This window comes from Somniosus microcephalus, unplaced genomic scaffold (assembly GCF_052327205.1).
Source record: "Somniosus microcephalus isolate GS21.2 unplaced genomic scaffold, FLI_Smic_1.0 unresolved_chr1, whole genome shotgun sequence".
Classification (NCBI taxonomy): Eukaryota; Metazoa; Chordata; class Chondrichthyes; order Squaliformes; family Somniosidae; genus Somniosus; species Somniosus microcephalus.
Window position 1 is genome coordinate 43,797,538 of NW_028225179.1, and position 25,785 is coordinate 43,823,322.

General features: G+C 47.2%; 1 protein-coding gene across 1 annotated transcript in view; it reads right to left on the reverse strand.

Annotated features, from left to right (window-relative positions):
- Nucleotides 1-25,785, reverse strand: part of LOC147094875 (histone-lysine N-methyltransferase SETD1A-like) — a 94,444-nt gene that overhangs the window by 49,162 nt on the left and 19,497 nt on the right. The gene's annotated exons all lie outside the window — the stretch shown is intronic.

A 25,785-nucleotide genomic window follows, 5' to 3' on the forward strand; every position in this document is an offset into this window, starting at 1 on the left:
GAAGGCCAACATACCAGTTGCCTTCTTAACCGCCTGCTGCACCAGCATCTTTACCTTCAGCGACTGGTGCACAAGGACACCCAGGTCTCATTGCACTTCCCCTTTTCCCAATCTATTGCCGTTCAGATAATAATCTGTCTTTCTGTTTTTGCCACTGAAGTGGATAACCTCACATTTATCCACATTATACTGCATTTGCCCAGTCACCCAACCTGCCCAAATCGTACTGGAGTTTCTCTGCATCCTCCTCACAGCACACACACCCACCCAGCTTTGTGTCGTCTGCAAACTTAGAGATATTACACCTAGTTCCCTCTTCTAGATGATTAATATATATTGTGAATAGCTGGGGTCCTAGCACCGATCCCTGCGGTAGCCCACTAGTCACTGCCTGCCACTCGGAAAAAGACCCGTTTATTCCAACTCTTTGCTTCCTGCCTGCCAACCAGTTCTCTATCCAAGTCAGTACCTTACCCCCAATCCATGTGCTTTAACTTTACACGCTAATCTCTAATAAGGGACCTTATCGAAAGCCTTCTGAAAGTCCAAATACACCACATCCACTGGTTCTCCCTTATCTATTCTACCAGTTACATCCTCAAAAAATTCCAGTAGATTAGTCAAGCATGATTTACCTTTTGTAAATCCATGTTGACTTTGTCCGATCCTATCACTGTTTTCCAAGTGCTCTGCTATTACATCTTTTATAATGGACTCTAGCATTTTCCCCACTACCGATGTCAGGCTTACCGGTCTATAATTCCCCGTTTTCTCTCTGTAATGTTATCTTATGTTGTAGTATTAAGAGGCTTACGAGTAGATGTCGTTGAGTACTCTTTATTAGGTCTTGACTCACTGCCGCATTTCCAAGATGGCTTCCTATTTATCCGACTGCCGTCAAGCAGCTGTCTTTACTACAGCTACCATCAAGCAGCTGTCTTTACTACAGCTACAGTTATCTGTACATCTTTCCCCCTCAACGATGACATAAACAGTAAACACCATAACATAACATAACACATAGAACACATATTAACAACATATAAAAAGAGTCAGTGTAACTACCATTAATTACTATTAACAACATGTAAAAACTGTCAGTGTAACTATACCTTGCAATAACTGCCGGTACATATAAACACTACCCACACCCAGAAGTCCATTAGCTGTTTACAGTCTTTCCCTTGTCTACAGGTCGAGTCTAACGACAGGCTTTCTGGTGTGCTGTGACCTGCGTAGCTGAGCGGGTATTTGCTGGGCCAACCCAGTTGTGTCCATTAAGTTCATGTCTGTACCACACGGATCCCTTGTCTCATTGTCACCCCTGTGTACTTCATCACTTTGTGGCATTGCCCTCGTCTCCTCGTCACTCTGTCGGATTTCCATCATCAGCTCATCCTCTCTGTCCTCCTGCGGCTGATAGGTCTCGGTGGTTTTCAGTAGGTGCCTCCTGTTTCTGCGATACACATTGCCATTTTCTGTCATGACACTGTATGACCTGGGGGCAACCTGTTGTAGAACAGTGGCTCTTTGATTCCATGACCCAGGCCCTTCAATGTGAACTACATCCTTCTCCTGTAGAGGCACTAGTGCAGTGGCTGTGCAGTCATGGAGCGTTTTTTGTTTCCGCTGAAGTTTCCGGGCCTTGTCTGCCCATACCTCATCTCTGTGATCAGGTGTGACATGCCTGGGAAGTCGAGTACGGATTTTGCGACCCAGTAAGAGCTCAGCTGGAGACTTGTCACTTTCCAGCGGGGCCGCCCTGTACGACATCATGGCCAGATATGGGTCAGTGTTGCTGTGTGCTGCTTTCTTTAATAGTCTTTTCACAATCTGCACCCCCTTCTCCGCTTTTCCATTGGCTTGAGGGTAGAGCGGGCTAGAGGTTACATGCTTAAACTCATACTCTGTAGCAAACGACTGAAACTCATGACTGGCATAGAGAGAGCCATTATCAGAGACCAGAGTTAGAGGGATGCCCTGCCTGGAAAAGATTGACTTCAGGTGAGTTATCACAGCTCTTGACGTGGTGCTGGGTAGGAGAGCAATCTCAGGATAATTAGAGTAATAATCAATAACTAACAAATAGTCTTTTCCTTCGTAGTGAAAAATATCAGTTCCTACCTTTTCCCAAGGTTGTGATGGGAGCTCTGTGGTAATGAGGGGCTCTTTTGTTTGCTTGTAGTGATATTCCTGACATGTAGCACACTCACTGATCATCTGGTCAATATCAGAGTTCATGTTTGGCCAGTAGAGTGCCTCATGTGCTCTCCTTTTTGACTTTTCCACACCCAGGTGCCCTTCATGTATCCTGTTAAGCATTTCTCGTCGCATAGAGATGGGCACTACAATCCTGTTACATTTAAGCAGTAGTTCATTGACCACAGAAAGCTCAGACTGAATATGATGATATTGTTTACATGACCCTTTCTTCCAACCCTCTTGAAGATTTCTCATCACTTTCCTCAGAACAGGGTCCTTTGATGTCTCTGTGGCTATCTTTGATAGTTGTTCCTGTGAGGCAGGCAATGCTGCATAGACCATATCCACATGAAGGTCCACATCCTCTTCTGTTTCACTGTTTTGTGTGGCACGAGGCGCAGCCCTGGATAGTGTATCTGCAATGAACATTTGTGTCCCTGGTACATATATGAGCTCAAAATCATAACATTGTAGTCTCATCATTAGGCGCTGTATCTGTGATGACATGTCACACAGATTCTTTTTTGCGATCCCTAGCAGTGGCTTATGGTCAGTTTCTAGGATAACCTTGGGAAGTCCATAGATGTAGGTATGAAATTTTTCACACCCAAATGCCAAGCCCAGGCACTCCTTCTCTATTTGCGCATATCCGCACTCTGTAGCCATCATGGAGCGTGACGCATATGCCACTGGTCGCCATTCTCCTTCATCTTCCTGCAGAAGGACAGCCCCTAATCCATCCTTAGAGGCATCTGTGGACACTTTTGTCCTCTTTTCAGGGCAGAAGAACTTCAGTAGGGGTTTGTATTGATTTCTTTGTGGGTTCAATGACGAGACATTTATGAAGGAGAATGAGTTTTAATCTAAAGCTCGTTCAACTCTTTATAACAGCTTTACAGGAGACATGATGCTAGTGATGCATCTAGAATGAAACTGAAACTAAACTCCTCTGCTTGTCTCTCACATGACCTCTGCTGGTCAGGCATTAGTAATCAATACATGCAAACATGCTGGTAAGACATGATAATCAAACAGGCAAATAATATCACTATTTGCTGATATCATTACATCTCCTTTTCTTAAAACAAAAGTATTTTACTTTTAACTAACAACATGTTTTCTTTGTATTAATCTGCATTTTAACTGTAACACTTAATGAACTTACATTATCATTATCATGATCAAGGTTTTTTAACCTTGCTTTGTGTGTTCACATGAAATATGTCAATACACTAGAACTTGAAGAAAGAATAAGATAACATTACTTCCTTCTATAACAATAGTCCTTAAATTTGCTCAATGAGTCTCTCAGGAGGCTTCACGTGTCTTGAGGATTTTCTGATTGATTGTCCTTGAATCTGAGTTGTTGCCTCAGATGATGGTTTCTCAGCTGTGTGATCAGGTTGTTCAACAGTATCAGTCTCTTGACCTGCTGTGGCTGGTCCCATGAGAAGATCTTGACGATTTCTTCTCAGAACAGCACCCTCATCTGTCTGAATGGTGTATGATCTTGGTTGAACTTCACTCAGGACGGTTCCCTTCTGAGTCCATATGTTTGTTTTGTCTTTGAACCTTACTTGGTCACCAGTGTGGAGTTCAGGTAGGTTTTGTGTTCCTCTGTCATAGTAGTACTTTTGCTTTTCTTTCTGTTGTTCTTTGAACTTCCTCACTTTCTCCCCCTCTTTTGTTTTCAGGAGGTTCTCCGGGATGGGTAGGTTTGACCTTAGCCGACGTCCCATCAGGAGTTGGGCTGGTGACATACCACACTCGAGCGGCGTTGTGCGGCATACAAGCATGCTTTGGTAGAAGTCAGTTCCACTGTCTTTTGCCTTGTACATCAGTCTTTTCACTGTGTTTGCAGGCTCTCCTGGGTCAACAGCTCTGGACAACGTGTCTGCTGTATACATCAGCTTACCCGGTGTGTACGCAACATTCAGTTCATCATAGACTGTCTCTCCTTCGCTTTCCACAATGAGGACTCTCTTTACCAGGTTCAGTCTCTCACAGGCTTTTAAACCTAGTATGGCTTGCACATCCTTTTGCACCACGATTAATGCTAGCGTGTGCTCTCTGTCCTTGTGTGTTACTTTGACAATGCATCTTCCTTTCACTGGTATATCAGTACCTGAGTATCCTGTCACTTTCACTTTTATTCCATGTATCTTTGGTCTGGGTCTAATTTTCTTAAAATCAGTCTCTGATATCACGTTAACTTGTGCTCCAGTATCCAATTTAAATGGAATGTGTATGTCATTCACTTTTAGTGTCAACATCCAGTCTCTTTCTTCTTTTTTGTTTTCAGACACAACATCTACATAGAACTCCTCTATCTCGCTTTCATCTACTGTATGGACCTTGCTTTGTTGCGCTTGGTTCTTACAGCAACGGGCATAATGGTTGTTCTTGTTGCAACTATTGCATTTTTTACCATATGCTGGACACTTTCTTGGTGGATGCTGTGTACCGCATCGACTACATGACTTTCGATTGTCCCTTTCATTTTCGTTCGCTGGCCACGCCTCTTTTTTCACATTGGCGCTCTTTTTGTTAAACGGTTTGTATCCATTCATTCTCACTGCATCCACGTTGCAGCTATTGTCACTGAACAGCTCCTTTGCTTGCGACTTCACAGTCTCTGTAGCCCTACACAGTGCTATGGCTTTTCCCAGGTCTAGATCTTGCTCTCTTAGCAGTCTTTCCCTTAGACCATTATCTGGAATACCACACACCAGTCTGTCTTTTATCAGCGAGTCTGTCAGTCCCCCAAATTCACACGATTTGCTTCTGTTTCTCAGTTCAGTCACATACTGATCAATAGTCTCACCCATTTTCTGTACACATGTGAAAAATCTGTGCCTCTCAAACGTCATGTTAAGTTTAGGTATGGAGTAGGCCTCAAACTGTTCCATTATTTTATCTAGCTTCATTTTGTCTCCATTAGCAGCGAATGTGAAGTTATTATACACCTCCAGCGCTTCATCACCCACGACATGTAAGAACAGTGACGATTTCCTTTTATTACTTTTCTCGTCAGCTCCAATTGCCGCTAAATACAACCCCACACGTTGTTTGAATCTCCTCCAATTTTCAGCCACATTACCTGTCAACTGAAGCGTCGCTGGTGGGTGTAAACCTTCTATTTTTTCACTTCGTTAGCTATTCTCTAATGGTAAGCAACGATGTTCTCTTTTGGCTTGCTAATCTGTGGAGAGCTGATTTAACTTCAGATTTTTCCTCTTCATCTCTTTCAATCACTTCTGACACCATGTATTGATTTCTGTGTGGGTTCAATGACGAGACATTTATGAAGGAGAATGAGTTTTAATCTAAAGCTCGTTCAACTCTTTATAACAGCTTTACAGGAGACATGATGCTAGTGATGCATCTAGAATGAAACTGAAACTAAACTCCTCTGCTTGTCTCTCACATGACCTCTGCTGGTCAGGCATAAGTAATCAATACATGCAAACATGCTGGTAAGACATGATAATCAAACAGGCAAATAACATCACTATTTGCTGATATCATTACAGGGTTCACTTGCTAGAATGTGTAGCAGCCCCTTCCATTCATTCTCATGTTCATGTCCCCATTGGAACTCTGTCTCTTGGTGCAGCAGTTTTCTCAAGTGAGCGGTTTTCACTGCCAGATTTGGAATGAATTTCCCTAGGTAATTAACCATGCCAAGGGCCCGCTGAACCCCTTTCTTGTCCTTTGGTTTTTCCATGTCATGTATGGCCTTTACCTTTGACTTGTCTGGCTGAATCCCATCTGCAGAAATCTTGTCCCCGAGGAATGTGATTTCATTGACGCTGAACTGACATTTGTCTTTATTTAGTTTGAGTCCTTACTGCTGTATCCTCTGAAGTGTTTTTTCCAGTTTGGTGTCGTGCTCTCCCTGAGTGGAGCCCCATACTACCAGATCATCCACGTACACCCGCACACCATCCAGGCCCTCGATGATTTGCTCCATTGCTCTGTGGAAGGTTTCTGGGGTGGAGCTAATGCCGAAGGGCAGGCACTGGTAAGAGTATCGACCAAACGGGGTGTTAAAGGTGCACAGCTTAGTACTCTCTTCATCAAGTTTCAGCTGCCAGAATCCATGTGAGGCGTCCATCTTGGAGAAGAATTTTGCTCCTGTCATTTTGCTGACTATTTCCTCTCTCTTTGGGATTTGATAGTGCTCTCTTTTTATATTAGTGTTAAGGTCCTTGGGATCCATGCAGACACGCAATTTATCAATCTTTTTTGAATTGGCGCAAACCATGGAATTTCCCCAGTCAGTCGGTTCCTCAGTCTTCTTTATGACACCTGGTCCCTCCATGCGGTCTAGCTCTTTCTGCAGTTTCTCACGGAGGGCCACCGGAACTCTCCTGGGTGCGTGAATCACAGGTTGTGCGTCATCTCTCAGCTTGATGGAGTATGTAAAGGGCAGTGCTCCGAAACCCTGAAATACATTCGCGTACTTGTGTGTTACAGCATCATGCTTTATATTTGTACTGTCTTGGGGGGCACTCTGCACACAGTTCAGTTCATTAATAGTATAGACTCGTTTTACCAAGCCCAAATCCACACATGCCTTATCCCCCAACAGTGACTCATGTCCTTCAGGCACTATAACAAACGTCAATGGGTGAATGCGATTTTTTACCTTAACATTCAGCCTACATGTTCCTTTTGTTTCAATACTTTGTCCATTGTATGCCTTCAAAGCCATTGTCTTGTTCAGTACTTTTGGTCTCACTTTGAGATTCCGTGCATCACTCCAGCTTATGAGGTTTACCTTAGCACCTGTATCTAGCTTGAAGGGAACAATGGTGCCATTTACCAGCAAGGGGGCTATCCAAACTTCAGTCTTTAGTCCTATGGAAAGTACTTCCTTTTCCATATCTTTACCCTGTTTTAAGTCATTTTGCACCATTCCAACTTACAAAGTCTCCGATTCTGTGCCTTCAGTCTCAATAGCATGCACTGTCTTTTTACCTTTGGTTTTCTCTTCCCAAAAGCACATTTTAGCAAAGTGATTCCTGCCTTTATATTTTGCGCAGTTCTTCCCATAAGCCGGACACTGTCTTGCCACGTGTCTATTGCCGCACCATCTGCAATCGTATGGCGTCATAGTCCTGAACTCTGTGCGCCCTCTTGTGTCCCTTCTGTGTACTACATCCACTGGTAGGTTGTCCAGTCCCAGCGCTCTCATGCCCATTGCTGTAGTTCTCCCATCGAATTTTTGCATGTGCATGGCTGAGAGTTCACTAGCATGACATATTTTTACTGCAGCATCCAAAGTTAAGTCATTGTCCCTAAGCATTCTCTCCCTCACCTTCTTGTCAAGTATTCCGAAAATGACCTGATCGCGTATCATCGATTCCTTCAAGTCTCCAAAGTTACATGTTTGTGCTTTTGTTTTTAAGTCCGTCAGAAAAACATCAAAGGATTCTCCTTGCTTTTGCCCGCGGGAGCGAAAAACAAAACTCTCGAACGTTTCATTCTTTTTAGGTGTGCAGTATTTACCGAACAAATCTATCACCTTGTCCAGATCATTTTTGTCACCTTCAGCTGCGAACGTAAATGTATTATACAGCTCGATTGCCTGCAAGCCAGCCACTGTTAGCAACAAAGCTACCTTATGTGTTCCAGAGCTAGTCGTGGCATCGATCGCTGTGAGGTAGAGAAGAAAGCGTTGTTTGAATTCGCGCCAATTTTCGTCCAGATTTCCTTCAAGTTGCAGGCTAGTCGGTGGTTTTATCCCTTCCATTGTTGTGGTATGCCCGTATCGTGCGTTCTATAAATCCTGGTACCATGTAATGTTATCTTATATCATAGTATTAAAAGGCTTACGAGTAGATATCGTTGAGTACTCTTTATTAGGTCTTGAGTCAGTGCCAGCTCGTGTAGTACTGCCGCATGGCCAAGGTGGCTTCCTATTTATCCGACTGCCGTCAAGCAGCTGTCTTTACTACAGCTACCATCAAGCAGCTGTCTTTACTACAGCTACAGTTATCTGTACACTCTGCCACCCTTTTTAAATAGTGAGGTTACATTAGCTAACTTCCAATCCATGGGAACTGTTCCAGAATCTTTAGAATTTTGAAAGATGACCAGCAATGCATCTACTATTTCTAGGGCCACTTCCTTAAGTACCCTAGGATGTAGATTATCAGGCCCTTGGGATTTATCGGCCTTCAATCCCGTCAATTTCCCTAACACCATTTCCCTACAAATACTGATTTCATTCAGTTCCTCCCTCTTATTAGACCCTGTATTCCCGACATCTCTGGGAGGTTATTTGTGTCCTCCTTTGTGAAGACAGAACCAAAGTATGTATTTAATTGGTCTGCCATTTCTTTTTTACACATTATAAATTCCCCTGATTCTGACTGCAAGGGACCTATGCTTGACTTCACCAATCTTTTTCTCTTCACATATCTATAGAAGCTTTTACAATCAGTTTTTATGTTCCCTGCTAGCTTACTCTCATTTTCTATTTCCCCTTTCTTGTCCTCCTTTGCTGAATCCTAAACTGCTCCCAATCCTCAGGTTTACTGCTTTTTCTGGCCAATTTATATGTCCTCTCCTTGGATCTTATGCTCATAGAGTCATAGAGTCATAAAGTTATACAGCACAGAAAGAGGCCCTTTGGCCCATCGTATCCACGCCGGCCATCAAGCCCTGTGTAATCTAATCCCATTTTCCAGCATTTGGTCCATAGCCTTGTATGCTATGGTATTTCAAGTGCTCATCCAAATGCTTCTTGAATGTTGTGAGGGTTCCTGCCTCTACCACCCTTTCAGGCAGTGAGTTCCAGATGCCAACCACCCTCTGGGTGAAAAAGTTCTTCCTCAAATCCCCGCTAAACCTCCTGCCCCTTACCTTGAATCTATGCCCCCTTGTTATTGATCCCTCTACTAAGGGAAAAAGTTCCTTTCTATCTGCCCTATCTATGCCCCTCATAATTTTGTACACCTCAATCAGGTCCCCCCTCAGCCTTCTCTGCTCCAAGGAAATCAAACCCCAACCTGTCCAGTCTTTCTTCATAGCTGAAGTGCTCCAGCCCAGGTAACATCCTGGTGAATCTCCTCTGCACCCTCTCCAAAGCAATCACATCCTTCCTATTGTGTGGCGACCAGAACTGCTCACAGTACTCCAGCTGTGGCCTAACTAACGTTTTGTACAGCTCCATCATAACCTCCCTGCTCTTATATTCTATGCCTCAGCTAATAAAGGCAAGTTTCCCATATGCCTTTTTAAACACCTTATCCACCTGTTCTGCTGCCTTCAGGGATCTATGTACATGCACACCAAGGTCCCTCTGATCCTCTGTCTTTCCTAGGGTCTTACCATTCATTGTGTATTCCCTTGCCTTGTTAGTCCCTCCAAAATGCATCACCTCACACTTTTCAGGGTTAAATTCCATTTGCCACTGTTCCGCCCATCTGACCAACCCATCTATATTGTCCTGCAGACTGAGGCTACCCTCTTCGCTATTTACCACCCCACCAATTTTCGTGTCATCTGCAAACTTACTGATCATAGCTTTTATATTCACATCCAAATCATTAATGTAGACCACAAACAGCAAGGGACCCAGCACCGATCCCTGCAGTACCGCACTGGACACAGGCTTCCAGTCACAAAAACAACCTTCAGTTTTGGATCCAATGTGCCAAGGCACCCTGGATCCCATGGGCTCTTACCTTCTTGACCAGTCTCCTGTGCGGGACTTTATCGAAAGCCTTGCTAAAATCCATGTATACCACATCCACTGCACTACCCTCATCCACACACCTAGTCACCCCCTTGAAAAATTCAATCAAATTGGTCAGACATGATCTTCCCTTGACAAAGCCATGCTGACTATCCCTGATTAATCCTTGCCTCTCCAAGTGGAGACTAATTCTGTCCCTCAGAATTTTTTCCAATAATTTCCCTACCACTGATGTTAGGCTCACTGGCCTGTAATTCCCTGGTTTATCCCTACTACCCTTCTTGAATAATGGTACTACGTTAGCTGTTCTCCAGTCCTCTGGCACATCCCCTGTGGCCAGAGAGGTTTTGAAAATTTGTGTCAGAGCCCCTGCAATCTCCTCCTTTGCCTCACACAGCAGCCTGGGATACATTTCGTCCAGGCCTGGGGATTTATCCACTTTTAAGCCTGCTAAAACTGCTAGTACCTCCTCCCTCTCGATGCTAAAATGTTCAAGTATATCACAGTCCCCCTGCCCGAATACTATGTCTACATCGTCCTTCTCCATAGGTAACAGAGATGCAAAAAATTCATTTAAAACCCCACCTACATCTTCTGGCTCCACACACAGATTGCCACTTTGGTCGCTAATGGGGCCTACTCTTTCCCTAGTTATCCACTTGCCCTTAATATACTTATAAAACACCTTAGGATTTTCCTTTATTTTGCTCGCCAGTGTTATTTCATGGCCCCTCCTCGCTCTCCTAATTTCTTTTTTAAGTATCCCCCTGCACTTTTTATGCTCCTCTAGGGCTTCCTCTGTCTTTAGTCCTTTGTATCTGCCCAAAGCCCCCCTTTTTTTCCCAATCCATTCTCATATATCCCTTGACATCCAAGGTTCCCTGGGCTTGTTGGTCCCACCCTCGACCTTTACGAGAACATGTCATTTTACTCTCTCAATTTCCTTTCTGAAAGACTCCCATTGCTCCAATGTGGATTTTCCTACAAGTAGCTGATCCCAGTCCACTTTGGCCAGATCCTGCCTTATCATATTAAAATCAGCCTTCCCCCAATTTAGAACCTTTATTTCCGGTCCATCCCTGTCCTTTTCCATGACTACCTTAAATCTCACCGAATTATGGTCACTGTCACCAAAGTGCTCACCTACTAACACTTCTACCACTTGCCCGGCCACATTCCCTAGAATTAGGTCCAGTACCGCCCCCTCTCTTGTAGGATTTTCTACATGCTGGCTCAAAAAGCTCTCCTGGATGCACTTTAAGAATTCTGCACCCTCTAAGCCTTTCACACTCTGACTATCCCAGTTAATATTGGGGAAGTTGAAATCCACCACAATTATTACCCTATTATTTGCACATTTCTCTGAGATTTGCCTACATATCTGTTCCTCTATCTCCCCCTGACTGTTTGGGGGCCTATAGTATGCTCCCAGCAAAGTGCTTGCCCCCTTTTTGTTTTTAAGTTCTGTTGTTTATGTACCTTTAAGGGAATAACTGGTCTTAGACTGCAGTACCGGCAGTGACCACCCCTGTATAAAAGGCCCTAGCAGGCTTCTGTAGTTTCAGTTTCAAGCTGCCTCTTGTTCAGTAAAGTACCTGTTAAACTGTTCTCCCGAAGTCCGTGTATTATTGAGGCGTGGACTTTACAGTGGCGACGAGTAAGTTCGAACTCACCTGCGGTGTGGCATAATCTCACGGGGATCTCGCCTGAAAGGAAGGTCCTGGAAGGTCGTAGTCTGAGCAACGGGCGTCGACTGAGGGCAACCGCCCAAAGAATCCATCGGTATTTGGAGAATTGCGGGAGAGACTGTGGTTCCAGCGAATCGTGCTGGTAGCAGGTAGCACGCTGACCCTTCCGGACTGTGGCGGGCTCAAGCTCGATTGAGCGACTCTACAAACCGGGCTGCGCAGCGTCGCCGGGAAAAGAAAACAAGAGAGAGAGGGTGGAGCGCACAGGGCGCGGTCGGTGCTCGAGAACAGGACAGCGGAGAGAAACTAAACGGGGGGGAAGGAAAGCGAGACGCGCCGAAGCTGCGGGTCGCCGCCATTACCCCGTAGAATGCTAGGAGCAGCGTGGCAGTAAGGGGAAGAAGCAAAAGCACGGGAGGCGCCATTTTATCCCGTTGGGGAAGAAGCAAAAGCGCAGGAGGCGCCATTTTATTCCATTGGGGAAGAAGCAAAAGCGCGGGAGGCACCATTTTAAATCACCCAAGATGCCGAAAAATGGCAGTATCACTGCTTTCGACAATGAGGTAGAAGACTGGACCACGTATGTGGAAAGAATTAAAGTGTACTGCAAGGCAAATGAGGTGGCTGATGGAAAGAGGGCATCGGTATTATTAAATCTGATGGGTGCGAGTACGTACGGCCTATTGCGGAATTTAATTACCCCAGCTAAACCAATGGAGAAAAGTTTTGAGGAGATTGTTCATATCTTACAGGAACACCTAAGCCCTACACCACTGCTGACAGCAGAAAGATTCAAGTTCCATAAAAGAAACCAGCACAAAGATGAGAGCAATGCTGACTATCTTACGGAACTACGCAAGTTATCGAAGCACTGCCAGTTCGGAGCAGGACTGGCAGACACCTTACGGGATAAGTTTGTCTGCGGGCTCCAGAGTGAAGGAACCCAGAAATGACTACTTTCAAAAAAGGACCTGACGCTAGAACAGGCTTTCAGCGTGGCAGTATCCTACGAAGCAGCAGCACGGGGAGCTGCGGAAATACAACAGAAACCACAAGAATACAACGCTAATGAAATGGCGTATGGAGCCGAAAAGTGCTATCGCTGCGGCAGAACAACCCATGAGCAGAAGGACTGCTGGTTTAAAGACAAAATATGCAGGCAATGCGGGAAAATGGGACATATAGCAAGAGTCTGCAGGTCGGGAAAGAAGACCAACATGACAAGAACTAATAAGGAACAGTACAGGAAAGTAAAGAAACTGACAGATAGTAGTCCAGAAGATCAGGAGAGTGATAAGGACTCCGGGAGCAGGCGACTAAGTTGGTTAAAGTTACACAATACATGATAGCAGGGTCCCCAGTGAAGATGGAATTGGACACAGGATCAGCCCTAACTGTCATGAATCGACGAGACTATGAGCGGCTATTCTCACACATACTCTTAAAGGACACGTCCATTGTATTGAAGACATACACGGGGCAAAAGGTCTACCCCAGAGGAAAAATAAGGGTGCCAGTTGAATATAACAGAAAGGAAACACAGAAACTATACATGTATATACTACGAGATGGAGGACCACCATTATTGGGACGTGAATGGATCCGAAGACTACAATTGGATTGGCATTCCATTCTGGCACTAACTGTGACTGACAAAAAAGATGATGACGTCGCACCTGGACGTCTGTCACAAATTCTATCTGACGCGGAAGAGGTGTTCCAACAAGGACTTGGGACTCTAAAAGGAGTAAAGGCAACCATAAAGATTGAGGATAACGCAACCCCAAAATTTTTCAAGGCCAGACCGGTGCCATACGCGATACGCCCAGTTGTGGAAGCTGAACTGGAGAGTCTGGAGCGTTCGGGGGTGCTGTCTAAGGTGGACTGGAGCGAGTGGGCCACACCCATCATTCCTGTAATGAAGAAAGCATTGAGCAGCACGCCTGGGGAGTCAAGGAAGGTTCGCATCTGTGGGGACTTCAAGGTGACTGTGAACCCAGTCCTGCACACAGTACAGTATCCGCTTCCGCGGATAGAAGATATTTTCACCTCACTATCTGGAGGGATACGTTTTACAAAGATTGACCTGGCTCAAGCGTATCTACAAATGGAGGCGGAAGAAGCATCTAGGAAATACCTCACGATAAACACTCACAAAGGCCTTTACCAGTACAATCGACTGGTATTTGGGGTAGCATCGGCCCCGGCTATGTGGCAGAGGGCAATGGAACAAGTCCTGCAAGGGATCCCGGGGACCCAGTGTTATTTGGACGACATCCTGGTTACGGGTGAAAATGACAATGAACACCTTGCCAACCTGGAACAGGTGCTCACGAGATTGCAGGAATATGGGCTACGAGCCAACCGCCCCAAATGCGAGTTCTTCAGGAGACAAATCTCGTATTGTGGCCACATGATTGATGAGGAAGGGTTGCATAAGTCGCCGGACAAGATTGAGGCTGTAGTCAAGGCTCTGGCACCAGAAAATGTGTCGCAACTGAGGTCGTTCCTCGGGTTGGTGAACTACTACCATAAGTTCTTGCCAAATTTATCTACAATTCTGCACCCACTGAACGCCCTCCTTCAAACTGGTGTAACATGGAAATGGAGTGATGAGTGCAAGTGTGCCTTTCAGGAATGTAAATGCCAAATCACTTCAAAAGAAGTATTGGCCCACTACAACCCAACACTACCGATTCAGTTGGCATGTGATGCATCACCTTACGGCATTGGAGCGGTGCTGTCACGCAAATTCCATGACGGTTCAGAGAGGCCAATAGCCTTTGCATCGCGCTTGCTAACCTCAGCTGAGCGTAACTATGCCCAGATTGACAGGGAGGCCCTCAGCCTGGTGTGGGGGGTGAAGAAGTTCAATCACTATCTGCACGGGCAGAAATTCACCCTACTGACTGATCATCAACCCCTGGTCTCAATTTTTAACCCAAAGAAGGGCGTTCCGGTGATGACGGTGCAACGGCTGCAAAGATGGTCACTTTTTCTAGGGGCACATCAATACGACATAGAGTACAAAGGTACGAAACAACATGGAAACGCTGATGGGCTGTCGCGCCTACCGTTGCCTACAGCGGAAGAAGCACCTGCAGTGGACCGTGTGGAGATATTCCATGCGACCATAGTCGAATGTTTGCCTGTTACAAATGCAAGTATTGAGAAGGAAACCCGAAATGACCCGACACTCTCTCGGGTCTATGATTTGACGGTGAAGGGATGGCCAGCATATGGCGACTCACTGTTGCCAGCATTCTCGCCAAGGAGGGAACAGCTGTCAGTGTGCCAGGGAACCTTGATGTGTGGATCCCGAGTGGTAATTCCACCCAAGTTGAGAGATAGAGTACTCAATGAGCTTCACGAGGGTCATCTGGGATGGGTAAAGATGAAGAGCCTAGCCAGGGCGTTTGTGTGGTGGCCAGGAATCGATAAAGAAATCAAGGATATGACCAAAAGATGCACAGGATGCCAGAAGGTCCAAAATGCTCCACCACAGGCCCCACTACATCCATGGGAGTGGCCCTCATCTCCATGGCAATGGGTACACATTGATTTCGCTGGTCCATTTATGGACTCAATGTTTCTAATCGCTGTGGACACCCATTCAAAATGGCCAGAGGTCATTAAAATGTCCTCCACCACCACGGAGAAAACTATTGCAGTCCGAAGGACCATCTTCGCCAGGAATGGGTTGCCAGAACAGATCTGTTCCGACAATGGCCCACAGTTTGTGTCTGAGGATTTCCGGAGGTTCCTGAAGAATAATGGGGTGAAACATTACACATCTGCCCCATATCATCCAGCCACAAATGGATTGGCTGAGAGGTTTGTTCAGACCTTTAAAAAGGCCATAAAGGCAATGTATAATGACGACATACCACTGCAACACAAGGTGGATAACTTCCTGTTTGCTTACCGGAATGCGACACATGCAGTAACCAACCAAACTCCAGCCATACTGTTTTTCAACCGGAGACTAAGATGTCACTTGGATTTGCTCAAACCAAACATAAGACGAGATGTTGAGGATAAGCAGTTCCAGCACATAAATGAGAAGCCAACCAAGAGCTTCAAGATAGGGCAACCAGTCTTGGCCCGTGACTACCGAACAGAAAAATGGCAGCCAGGCACGATATGCACACAGCAGGGACCACTAATGTACACAGTGGATGTTGGAGAGTTCATCGTGAGACACCAGGCTGACCAGATTCTAGAGTCACAGGAACAAGCCAAACCTGTACCACAAGCATGTGCACCTGGCAATGAGCCCGAAGTACAGATTGCGTCTACCTCAGAAGCAGGGGTATTGGAAGCTGACGAACCAACCAATGACAATGAGCCAGAATTGACTCCACCGCCAGAACAGGATACTCGAGAAAGGCGCTATCCAGTCCGGATCAGGAAGCCTCCTCAAAGACTGAACTTATAAATGACTATTTCAGTTGATGTATATATTACTGCGAAAATTGTAATTGTAATTAGTTATTATTTAGTTGTTAAATGAATGTTACGTACTGTTTATCTAAAAGGGGAGGAATTGTTGTGTATGTACCTTTATGGGAATAACTGGTCTTAGACTGCAGTACAGGCAGTGACCACCCCTGTGTAAAAGGCCCTAGCAGGCTTCTGTAGTTTCAGTTTCAAGCTGCCTCTTGTTCAGTAAAGTACCTGTTAAACTGTTCTCCCGAAGTCCGTGTATTATTGAGGCGCGGACTTTACAAGTTCTACCCATATGGCCTCATTAGAGGAACCTGTTAATATATCATCCCTCCTTACAGCAGTAATTGACTCCTTAATTAATATTGCGACACCCCCTCCTCTTTTACCCCCCCCCCTCTGTCTCACCTGAAGATTCTATACCCCGGAATATTGAGCTGCCAGTCTTGCCCCTCCCTCAGCCATGTCTCCGTGATAGCAACAATATCATACTCCCATGTGTTCATCAACACCTTCAGTTCATCCACCTTATTCGCAAGACTCCTTGCATTAAAATAAATGCCATCCAGCCTTGCCCTACTCCCTTGTGCCGTTACATATTTGCTCTGCCTTCCAAGCTGACTTGTTTTTTCCTCTATATTTGGCTGTACATCACCCCCTATTATCCCATCCCCCTGCCAAGTTAGTTTAAACCCCCCCCAACAGTGCTAGCAAACCTCCCCGCAAGGATATTTGTCCCGTTCTGGTTCAAGTGCAACCCGTCCGACTTGTACAAGTCCCACCTTCCCCAGAAGCAGGCCCAGTGATCCAGGAAACTAAAGCCCTCCCTCCTGCAGCAACTTTTTAGCCATGCATTCACAGAATCACAGAAATCACAGAAACCCCACAGTGCAGATAGAGGCCATTTCTGCCCATCGAGCCTGCACCGACACATATCCCACCCGATCCCTGTAACCCCTACACCAACACATATCCCACCCACCCTATCCCCGTAACCCCACATATTTAATCCCCCTAACACTAAGGGTCAATTTATCATAGTCAATCAACCTAACCCGCACATCTTTGGACTGTGGGAGGAAACCGGAGCACCCGGAGAAAACCCACGCAAACACGGGGAGAATGTGCAAACTCCACACAGACAGTCACCCGAGGCCAGATTCAAACCCGGGTCCCTGGCGCTGTGAGGCAACAGTGCTAACCACTATGCCACCGTGCTTTCTGCTTTCTCCTCCTATTCCTATACTCACTAGCACGTGGCACCGGGAGTAATCCAGAGATTACAACCTTTGAGGTCCTGCTCGTTAATCTGCTACCTAGCGCCCTAAATTCTTGCTGCAGGACCTCATCCCTCTTCCTACCCATGTCATTGGTCCCAATGTTAACCACAACCTCTGACTGTTCACCCTCCCCCTTCAGAATGCCCTGCAGCCGTTCAGTGACATCCTTGACTCTGGCACCAGGGAGGCAACAAACCATCCTGGAGTCACATCTATGGCCACAGAAACACCTATCTGTTCCCCTTACGATAGAATCCCCTACCACTATTGCTCTCCCACTCTTATTCCTCCCTTCCTGAGCAGCAGAAGCACCCCCGGTGCCAGGAAGTTGGCTGCTGCTGCCTTCCCCTGGTAAGTCATCCCCCTCAACAGTATCCAAATCGGTATACCTGTTTGAGAGGGGGATGGCCACAGAAGTCCCCTGCATTACCTGCCTGCTTCTACTGCTCCGCCTGATGGTCACCCATTTCCCTTCTGCCTGTGCAGCCCTTACCTGCAGTGTGACCAACTCACTAAACGTGTTATCCATGACCCTCTCAGCATCGCGAGTGCTCCAAAACTCATCCATCTGCAGCTCCAGCACCTCAATGCAGTCTGCTAGAAGCTGCAGCTGGATACATTTCCGGCACACATGGTCGTCAGGGACACCGGCAGTGTCCCTGAATTCCCACATAGTGCAGGTGGAGCATAACACGGGGCTGGGCTGTCCTGACATGACTTACCCTTTAATTAATTTAAATTAATTCAATACCACCAATTAAAGATATACACTAGGGTGCTTGTATGGCAGAAGTCCCCGCTACACCAGAGAGACCCTAGAAAATATAAACCGCAGAATTGAAGTTACCTTACAGCTAAATGATATATTTAAGGGCTCTGGCTTACAAACAAACTATAAAACACCGAGTTTAATTTTAAAAAGAGAGAAATACTCACCAACCAATCACTTACCTGCTTTCTGGTGATGTCACACCTCGAATACTTTTTACCTCTCTCCTTCCCTCTGAGTTCCGAGTTCGGAGATTACCTGGTCTCTGGAGCCTTACCTGGTCTCTGGAGCCTTACCTGGTCTCTGGAGCCTTACCTGGTCTCTGGAGCCTTACCTGGTCTCTGGAGCCTTACCTGGTCTCTGGAGCCTTACCTGGTCTGTGGAGCCTTACCTGGTCTCTGGAGCCTTACCTGGTCTCTGGAGCCTTACCTGGTCTCTGGAGCCTTACCTGGTCTCTGAGTCCTTACCTGGTCTCTGAGTCCTTACCTGGTCTCTGGAGCCTTACCTGGTCTCTGGAACCTTACCTGGTCTCTGGAGCCTTACCTGGTCTCTGGGGCCTTACCTGGTCTCTGGAGCCTTACCTGGTCTCTGGAGCCTTACCTGGTCTCTGGAGCCTTACCTGGTCTCTGGAGCCTTACCTGGTCTCTGGAGCCTTACCTGGTCTGTGGATCCTTACTTGGTCTCTGGAGCCTTACCTGGTCTCTGGAGCCTTACCTGGTCTCTGGAGCCTTACCTGGTCTCTGGAGCCTTACCTGGTCTCTGGAGCCTTACCTGGTCTCTGGATCCTTACCTGGTCTCTGGAGCCTTACCTGGTCTCTGGAGCCTTACCTGGTCTCTGGAGCCTTACCTGGTCTCTGGAGCCTTACCTGGTCTCTGGAGCCTTACCTGGTCTCTGGAGCCTTACCTGGTCTCTGGAGCCTTACCTGGTCTCTGGAGCCTTACCTGGTCTCTGGATCCTTACCTGGTCTCTGGAGCCTTACCTGGTCTCTGGAGCCTTACCTGGTCTCTGGAGCCTTACCTGGTCTCTGGATCCTTACCTGGTCTCTGGATCCTTACCTGGTCTCTGAGTCCTTACCTGGTCTCTGGAGCCTTACCTGGTCTCTGGAGCCTTACCTGGTCTCTGGAGCCTTACCTGGTCTCTGGAGCCTTACCTGGTCTCTGGAGCCTTACCTGGTCTCTGGAGCCTTTTATAGCCCCGCTGCTGCTGCTGAATTCCCGCCGACGCTCTGAGGCCTTACCTGGTCTCTGGAGCCTTTTATAGCCCCGCTGCCGCTCGAGTTTCCCGCCGACGCTCTGAGGCCTTACCTGGTCTCTGGAGCCTTTTATAGCCCCACTGCTGCCGCTCGAGTTTCCTGCCGACGCTCTGAGGCCTTACCTGGTCTCTGGAGCATTTTATAGCCCCACTGCTGCCGCTCGAGTTTCCTGCCGACGCTCTGAGGCCTTACCTGGTCTCTGGAGCATTTTATAGCCCCACTGCTGCCGCTCGAGTTTCCTGCCGACGCTCTGAGGCCTTACCTGGTCTCTGGAGCATTTTATAGCCCCACTGCTGCCGCTCGAGTTTCCTGCCGACGCTCTGAGGCCTTACCTGGTCTCTGGAGCATTTTATAGCCCCACTGCTGCTGCTCGAGTTTCCTGCCGACGCTCTGAGGCCTTACCTGGTCTCTGGAGCATTTTATAGCCCCGCTGCTGCCGCTGAATTCCCGCCGATGTTCTGAGGCCTTACCTGGTCTCTAGAGCCTTTTACAGCCCCGCTGCTGCCGCTCGAGTTTCCCACCGACGCTCTGAGGCCTTACCTGGTCTCTGGAGCCTTTTATAGCCCCGCTGCTGCCGCTCGAGTTTCCCACCGATGCTCTGAGGCCTTACCTGGTCTCTGGAGCCTTTTATAGCCCCGCTGCTGCCGCTCGAGTTTCCCATCGATGCTCTGAGGCCTTACCTGGTCTCTGGAGCCTTTTATAGCCCCACTGCTGCCGCTCGAGTTTCCCATCGATGCTCTGAGGCCTTACCTGGTCTCTGGAGCCTTTTATAGCCCCGCTGCTGCCGCTCGAGTTTCCCATCGATGCTCTGAGGCCTTACCTGGTCTCTGGAGCCTTTTATAGCCCCGCTGCTGCCGCTCGAGTTTCCCGCCGACGCCCTAATTTCCCTTGTTAGCCACAGTTGTCACCTTTTTTGAATTATTTTTATGCCAAACAGGGATGAACGAATTCTGTAGTTCATCCATGCGATCTTTAAATGTTTGCCATTGCCTATCCACTGTCAACCCTTTAAGTAATGTTCCCAATCCATCCTAGCCAACTCGTGCCTCATACCATCGTAGTTTCCTTTATTTAAATTCAGGACCCTAGTCTCTGAGTCAACCACCTCACTCTCTATTTTAATGAAGAATTCTATCATATTATGATCGGTCCTCCCCAAGGGGCCTCGCACAACAAGATTGCTAATTAATCCTTTCTGATTACATGATACCCAGTCTAAGATGGCCTGATCTCTATTTGGTTCCTCGACATATTGGTCCAGGAAACCATCCCGTATACACTTTAGGAAATCCTCCTCCACATTATTGTTACTAATTTGGTTAGCCCAATCTATATGTAGATTAAAGTCACCCATGATAATTGCTGTGCCCTTATTGCACTCATCTCTAATTTCCATTTAATGCCATTGCCAACCTCTGCATTACTGTTTGGGGGTCTGTATACAACTCCCACTAACGTTTTCTGCCCCTTGGTATTTCTCAGCTCTGCCCATACAGATTCCACATCATCAGAGCTAAGATCCTTCCTTACTATTGTGTTAATCTCCTCTTTAACCAGCAATGCTACCCCACCTCCTTTTCCTTTTTTCCTGTCCTTCCTGAATATTGAATACCCCTGGATGTTGAGTTCCCAGTCTTGGTCACCCTGGAGCCATGTCTCCGTAATCCCAATTATATCATATCCGTTTACATCTATTTGCGCAGTTAATTCATCCATCTTATTACAAATGCTCCTTGCATTAAGACACAAACCTTCAGGCTTGATTTTTTAACACTCTTAGTCCATTTAGAATTCGTATTTACTGTGGCCCTGTTTGATTTACACCCTTAATTTCTCTGCCTTCCACTTTTGCTTTTCTCCTTCCTGTCTTTTGTTTCTATCCTTGCTGCCCTTTCCTCTGTCTCCTTGCACAGGTTCCCAACCCCCTGTCATTTTAGTTTAAACCCTCCCCAACAGCACTAGCAAACACTCCCCCTAGGACATTGGTACCTGTCCTGCCCAGGTGCAAACCGTCCAGTTTGTACTGGTCCCACCTCCCCCAGAACCAGTTCCAATGTCCCAGGAATTTGAAACCCTCCCCCTTGCACCATTCCGCTAGCCACGTATTCATCTGAAATATCCTTCTATTTCTACTCTGACTAGCATGTGGCACTGGTAGCAATCCTGAGATTACTACCTTTGAGGTCCTATTTTTAAAATTAACTCCTAACTCCTGATATTCAGCTTTTAGGACCTCATCCCGCATTTTACCTATATTGTTGGTAACTATATGCACCACAACAACTGGCTGTTCACCCTCCCCTTCCAAAATACTCTGCAGCCGCTCCGAGACATCCTTGACTCTTGCACCAGGGAGGCAACTTATCATCCTGGAGTCTCATTTGCGGCCGCAGAAACGCCTATCTATTCCCCTTACAATAGAATCCCCTATTACTATAGCTCTCCCACTCTTTTTCCTCCCGTCCTGAGCAGCAGAACCAACCATGGTGCCAGGAAGTTGGCCGTTGCTGTCTTTCCCTGATAAGCCATCTCCCTCAACAATATCCAAAGCGGTATATCTGTTTGAGAGGGGGATGACCACAGGGGAACCCTGCACTACCTGCCTGCACTTACTACTCTGCCTGGCTGACACCCATTTCCTTCCTGCCTGTGCAGCCTTTACCTGCGGTGTGACCAACTCATTAACCGTGCTATCCACGATGTCCTCAGCATGGCGAATGTTCCAGTATGTATCCATTCGCAGCTCCAGTGCCGCAATGCGGTCTGCCAGTAGCTGCAGCTGGATATACTTCCCGCACACATGGTCGTCAGGGATACAGTAAGTGCCCCTGATTTCCCACATAGTGCAGGAGGAGCATACCATGGCACCGAGCTGTACTGCCATGACTTAACCTTTAATTAATTCAAATTTAATTAAATCAAATCAATCCCACCAATTACACGACAATTATATGATATACTCCAGGGCCCTTGTTTACTAGCAGTTCCCACTACACAACAGAGACCCTAGAAACATTAAACCACAAAATTTAAATTTGGAAAAAAGCGAGAAAGAGAGAAATACTCACCAACCAATCACCTGCTTTCTGGTGACGTCACACTTCGATTACTTTTTACTTCTCTCTCTCCTCTCGCTGCCCCTGTGCCTCTCGCAGGTCCGCCACTCAGCTCTGGCCCTCGGCCTCCTCTCTGCGCTCCTTTTATCCTCCTCTCGCTGTCTCTGTGCCTCTCGCAGGTCCGCTGCTCAGCTCAGAGACTGGGGGAGCGAGAGAGAGATTCTAGGGAGAGAGAGAAAGACTGGGGGAGAGAGAGAGACTGGGGGAGAGAAAGAGAGACTGGGGGTGAGAGAGAGAGACTGGGGGAGCAAGAGCGAGAGAGAGAGACTGGTGGAGCATGGGAGAGAGAGAGAGAGAGACTGGGGAGAGAGAGAGACTGGGGGGAGAGATAGAGACGGGGGAGAGAGAGAGACTGGGGAGAGAGAGAGACTGGGGGGGAGAAAGAGACAGAAACTGGGGGAGAGAGCGATAGTGACGGGGAGAGAGCGAGGGATGGGGGAGAGAGAGAGTGAGACTGGCGGGGGAGAGAGAGAGAGACTGTGGGAGAGAGAGAGAGACTAGGGAGAGAGAGAGACTGGGGAGAGAGAGAGAGAGACTGGGGGGAGAGAGAGAGAGACAGGGAGAGAGAGAGCCCGACCCTGTTCAACATATACATAAATGAATTAGCAGACATGCTGGAGCAAAGCGAGTCACCAGGTCTCCGTCTCCTGGATGGAGAAGTGAAATCCCTGTTCTATGCGGACGACCTGGTTCTGCTGTCTCCCACAGAACAGGGATTACAGCAACAACTAGACCTACTCGACAAATACTGCCAAAATTGGGCTCTAACAGTAAATCTAAAGAAAACCAACATCATGATTTTTCAAAAAAGGCCCAGATGTCAGGAAAACAAATACCAATTTACCCTCAGTGATACCGCTATAGGACACACTATGAGCTACACCTACCTTGGTCTAACTATTACAGCATCAGGGAGCTTCAGCATAGCAGTGAATGCACTAAAAGAAAAAGCCCGAAGAGCCCTATATGCAATAAAAAGAAAATTCTACAACATCCAAATCCCAATCAAAATCTGGCTCAAAATATTTGACAGCATAATCCTGCCCATTGCACTGTACGGTAGTGAAGTATGGGGCCCGCTAAATCACCAAAGCTACACTAAATGGGAAAAACACACAATAGAAGCCCTACATGCAGAATTCTGCCGAAGCATCCTTCGCACCCAAAGAAAAACGCCAACAAATGCATGCAGAGCCGAACTAGGCAGATACCCACTGATAATAAACATCCAAAAACGAGCACTAAACTTCCTAAATCACCTCAAATCTAGCTCCCCAGACACCCTTCATTTCAAAGCCTTTCAGACCCAAGAGCTAAACCCAGAAAAGAGTCCCCTGAGTCAGCTGCTACTGAAACTAAGTACTCAGCCGGACCCTGACCAGCCCCAGACCAACACAGCCGTCCAAACACCAATCTGAGTGAACCAAATCATTAAACAATGCAAAGAAACCTACCTGGAACATTGGAACAAAATAACCGAAAGCCAAAGCAGATTAGAATGTTACCGGGCCCTAAAAAGAGATTATAAACTGGCAGACTACCTCACGACCATCAGAGACACAAAACAGAGACAGACCCTCACCAGGTACAGACTAAGCGACCACCAACTGGAAATTGAAAAAGGCAGATACAAGAAATCCTGGCAGCCTAGAGAGAATAGAATATGCGATCAATGTCTGGCCGGCGAGGTTGAAACAGAAATGCATTTCCTCCTAAAATGCGAAAAATTCAACACATCAAGAAACATATTATTCAACAAGCTAAGCCAAACAACCCCAGATTTCAAGGAATTGGATGACCTGTCAAAATTGAGATTAGTCCTGGGAGAAGGAGACAGACCATACCTTGGGGCCAAATATGTAACAACATGTCACAACCTGAGGACTGTTTAAAAGTAAGACTGTTTAAAATTAATATTGTTAAAAGTAATATTGTATGTACCCAACAAATGTCAAATCGATTGACACCTACAGAATGTTGGAAAACTGTACCTTTTTGCTATGTAAGCTTTGGCAATATGGTTCTCTGTAAACTTTCATGCCAATAAAGCATTTGAATTGGAATTGGATTAGGGAGAGAGAGACTGGGAGAGAGAGAGGCTGTGGGAGAGAGAGAGAGTGACAGAGGGAGAGAGAGCGCGACTACAGGAGAGAGAGAGAGACTGAGGAGAGAGAGTGCAAGACTGAGGGAGAGAGAAAGAGAGACTGGGGAGAGAGAGAGAGAGACTGCGGGGAGAGAGAGAGAGACTGCGGAGAGAGGGACTGTGGGGGAGAGAGAGAGAGTGAGACTGTGGGGGAGAGAGAGAGTGAGACTGGGGAGAGAGAGAGAAAGACTGGGGAGAGAGAGATACTGGGAGAGAGAGAGACTGGGGGAGCGAGAGAGAGAGAGGCTGGGGCAGAGAGAGAGAGAGACGGGCAGAGAGAGAGAGACTAGATGAAAGAGTGAGAGACTGGCGAGAGAGTGGGAGACTGGGGAGAGAGAAAGACTTGGGAGAGAGAGAGGCTGGGGGGAGAGAGGGAGAGACTGGGGTGAGAGAGAGACTGGGGAAGAGAGAGAGAGACTGGGGGAGAGAGTGAGAGAGAGAGACTGGGGAGAGAGAAAGAGACTTTGGGAGAGAGAGAGACTAGGGAGAGAGAGAAAGACTGGGGGAGAGAGAGTGAGAGTGAATGGGGGAGAGAGAGAGGGAGAGAGACTGGGGAGAGAGAGAGACTGGGGGGGAGAGATAGAGACGGGGGAGAGAGAGAGACTGGGGAGAGAGAGAGACTGGGGGAGAGAGCGATAGTGATGGGGAGAGAGCGAGGGATGGGGGAGAGAGAGAGTGAGACTGGCGGGGGAGAGAGAGAGAGACTGTGGGAGAGAGAGAGAGACTAGGGAGAGAGAGAGACTGGGGAGAGAGAGAGAGAGACTGGGGGGAGAGAGAGAGAGACAGGGAGAGAGAGATTAGGGAGAGAGAGAGACTGGGAGAGAAAGAGGCTGTGGGAGAGAGAGAGAGTGACAGAGGGAGAGAGAGCGCGACTACAGGAGAGAGAGAGAGACTGAGGAGAGAGAGTGCAAGACTGAGGGAGAGAGAAAGAGAGACTGGGAGAGAGAGAGAGAGACTGCGGGGAGAGAGAGAGAGACTGCGGAGAGAGGGTCTGTGGGGGAGAGAGAGAGAGTGAGACTGTGGGGGAGAGAGAGAGTGAGACTGGGGAGAGAGAGAGAAAGACTGGGGAGAGAGAGATACTGGGAGAGAGAGAGACTGGGGGAGCGAGAGAGAGAGAGGCTGGGGCAGAGAGAGAGAGAGACTGGGGCAGAGAGAGAGAGACTAGATGAAAGAGTGAGAG